We start from the raw sequence: 4,057 nt of genomic DNA on the forward strand, positions 1-4,057 counted from the left end.
ACATTCCTGAGGGAAAGAAAAAAAAAAGCAGTTTTCCTCTAAGAAAAAAGTCTCTATAATATTAAAAATGCAGCATTAGTTTGAAGAAGCATTTATAAATAAATAGTATTCATTCCAAACAGAATAGTTTAAATTTAAGATATCTACTTTTTCATACCTAAAAATAATGTCAATTGTATAAACAGTAAATTTGTATTTTCCTAACCAGCAGCAGAGACTTTTCAAGGGGGGCTGGCAAGTCCTCCCTCCCACGGTGAATGAAGACAGAAGCGATAAGATGGGCACATTTTGCAGTTCCATTTCCAGTTACCAAATACAGCTGCCCTCCCTGCAGGCAGGGGGTACAGAGCAGTGGTTCTCAACCTTCTGGCCCTTTAAATACAGTTCCTCATGTTGTGACCCAACCATAAAATTACTTTCGTTGCTACTTCATAACTGTAATGTTGCTACTGTTATGAATTGTAATGTAAATATCTGATATGCAGGATGGTCTTAGGCGACCCACAGGTTGAGAACTGCTGGTACAGAGGCAGGAGGTCACATTCTCTCTGACGAGATGCAACATCACCTAAAATGCTATGTGCATCTCCCCAAAATGCACCCAAATGTTAACATGGCCACTTCACAAAGTCACAGCAGGGGCCATGGAGTACGGCTGAAAGGAAAAAAAAAGGTCCCCTAAAGTTCTGCTCAAAACGTTGCTGTGGGGCAAACCATTCAATACAGATGCCTTGGAAAGCACAACCCAATATCTGCTGATTTGAGACTTCACAACACTCGAAACTTACATCTCAATCACCCTAAGCTTAGAAAAGGCAAAAAGTCATGAGGTTTCTCTCTCCTCCCTCCTTACTCAGCGTTTCTTTGTTCCCTATTTCATAGTAGCAGAGACGGCATCACTTCTCAACTTAAAGGGCGCTCGTCTAATGAAAAGTCTGGCGAAGCTAGATGTCTCATCTTCATCTTCCCCAGGGAAATGGAAACAGCTGTTTCAAGGAAGTGACTGTGCAGATTTGATTTATGAAGGAGATTCCTTGAGTCAGTCACCTTAACCTGAGGAGAGGATCTTAAATATCTGTCGTCCTTTCTAGTTCGTACTTAGCTATAAGTTACATGCCATAAGAATAAACATTAGTGGCAGAAAAGTCAGTACTAAGAGGTTAAGAAGGGGAGGTGATAATTTCAACAACGGGAACACAACATTTGCAGCTGTGAATTTTATACATTTTCTAAATCTCTGTGATCCTGGAAAGAGTTAGAAATCTCATGTGTCTCAATAAGGCATGGCATTATTTTCAGTGCGAAATTAAAGTTCTTTTCAGGAAACAAGTGTTAAGCATGATAGGAATGTTTAATTATATAATGGCAACTATAAGATCTATAAAAAGGAATTATAACAACTAGCCAGAATCTGTATACTTGAAATAGGAATAAAACCCTTCTTGCCAGATTTTCTGGCATTAATAGCTCAGTTTTATTTCATTAGGAGCTTAAGACTTTATTTGCAAGGATTTGCAGGTTAAAAGAGTCATTATATTTCTGAACTCTTCTATAACACCTTATGACTAGCCTCAATCATATTATGTAGGCTACATTATACATAAGAGCATCAATCAACTTTACCGATAACAGTTGTTACTTTAAGTTGAAAAGCATAAAAGCTTTCTTATAAGAAAATACATATTTAAGCATTTTTAGTATGACGTTGATGTACAAGACTCTCTCAGAGGATATCGACATTAAAAATGCTGGAAGGGCAAGTGCAGCTTCCAGATACGATCACTAGATCTAATATGCTGCAGGCAATTCAGACTCATAGTTCCTAAAACGTTGATCTTGATGTCGCTAGGACAGAAGCGAGTTGCTGGGGACCCAAATGATATGACTAAACCCCTAGGATTTCATATCTTTTTTAAAAAAATGTTTTTATTGACTTCAGAGGGAGGAAGGGAGAGGGATAGAGAGATAGAAACATCAATGATGAGAGAGAATCATTGATTGGCTGTCTCCTGCACACTCTCCCCCTGCCCCCGCCCCAACTGGGATCGAGCCCAAAACCCAGGCATGTGCCCTGACCGGGAATTGAACTATAATCGCAATAGGTGACCTGGTTCATAGGTCAATACTCAATCACTGAGCCACACCAGCTGGGTGGATTTCACATCTTTAAGGGAGGAACCAAACCATCCTTGTCAAATATTTTGAAATAGGGCTATTTTAATAAAAACACAGATGGCATTAGTTTCAAAGAGAGGTTAAGAATAGAACAATAACTAGCACATTTCCTGCTTGTTTTCTTACAAACACATTATACATAATATCTTATAAACGACTTTATAGTGGACAATGTTGGGTTTCCCCCAGCATCCAACTTGCCTGCATTTGGTGAAATTGGGATTGACTCCCATTTCCCTCACCACTGTGACTGGGTCAGGGACGGGTGTAAGATCTGAGATTGGCCTAATCAGAGTGTAGTTCAGGTCTCTGGTTCAACAGCTGGGGGTGTCCATGAGCTATATGGATGAGAGGTCTGGAACTGCTGCAGCCATATTGTCATGAGCCAGTACCAGGGCAATATGGGGAAGAAGCAGCGAATCCAGAGCAATGGAGTTTGAAACATGCCTTACATCTGCATTTTTCAGTTTTGAGGGACGAGCCATTCCCTTTATTGTTTAAGCTAGTTTGAACTGATATTGCTGTTTTGGCACTCAAGAGTCCTTATGAGTATATGTGGTAAATGTAAAAATATCAAGAAAAGGTTGAGTAGGGTACTTGCAACTATAATTTTATAAATTTCCACTTCTGTTATGTTATTATACTTTCTATTATTACACTGTCAAGTAAAAGAACCATAGAAACCTCTACTTATCATCATTTCTCCTTAATAGAAGGCAGCAACACTAAGACACTCTTCTGTGTTTACCTCTTTCCATTAAATGGCCACATTACACAGGTGCAAGAACTGAGTCCTGAACCCAATTCTATCTGACTCCAGGCAGGGCACCTGACTGGGTTGTGCTCTATCCCTGATAGGGGGCATGCTAGGTCTATGTTCCACTCTCACAACGATGCTTCTCTTACTCTCTCCCTCCCCCTTCCTTTCTGAAAATCAATAAAAATATTTTTAGCCCTAGCTGGTTTGGCTCAGTGGATAGAGCATCGGCCTGCAGACTGAAGGGTCCCGGGTTCGATTCTGGTTAGGGCACCTGTCTGGGTTGCAGGCTCAATCCCCAACAGGGAGCATGCAGGAGGCAGCCAATCAATGATTCTCTCTCATCATTGATGCTTCTATCTCTCTCTCTCCCTCTCTCTTCCTCTCTGAAATCAATAAAAATATATTTAAAACAACAACAAGATATATTTTTTAACAAAGAGAAAATAATGGACAATATGGCAACAGTGGGCCCTTAATTCCCATGGCAACTACAATGTGCAGGACTTGAGTAGCCAGGTGCCACCTCTCAGGTGCACATCTAATCAGGAGCACTACCCTAAGTGCACTCTGAGTCTCCCACTGGTATGGACAAACGCCTGATTCATTTAATAGGAACAGTCATCCCCACACTGGGCCTTTAATAAAGGCCAGGAGATAAGACACGCTTCTTTCCTCTTTCCTGGAGGAGTTCACAGTGTTTTGCATCCTCACCGTGCTTTATACTTTTTAAAGGGCTTAAAGATGCTTTATAGCTCATTAGTTCTGCTAAAGAATCCTGGGGTTGGGGGAGGGGGGAGAGGTGGGGGGGATGCAGGGCAATTATATTCCTGGCTTTAAAGTTAAGAGAGTTGCCCGGGGATGCTTCGATGTTTACTGAAAATTTTTCAAGTGCCCAGAGTTCTAGCAAGACAACCTGGAACAGAGCGAGGCTGGCCTCTCCTTTTCTGGAGCTTACAGTCTAGTAAGGGAGGCAAACGATCAAGCAGTTAAAGTCCAGAGAATGACAGACCGTGATGCATAATGTGACAGGAAGGGGAAGAGAGCCCGGCTGGGTGGAGGTGGTCTGGGGAGGAGGCCCCTGCTGAGCTGGCCCTGCTGGCCGGAGCTGGCCCAGGGCAATGC

This window comes from Myotis davidii, unplaced genomic scaffold (assembly GCF_000327345.1).
Source record: "Myotis davidii unplaced genomic scaffold, ASM32734v1 scaffold78, whole genome shotgun sequence".
In the NCBI taxonomy this organism is placed as follows: Eukaryota; Metazoa; Chordata; class Mammalia; order Chiroptera; family Vespertilionidae; genus Myotis; species Myotis davidii.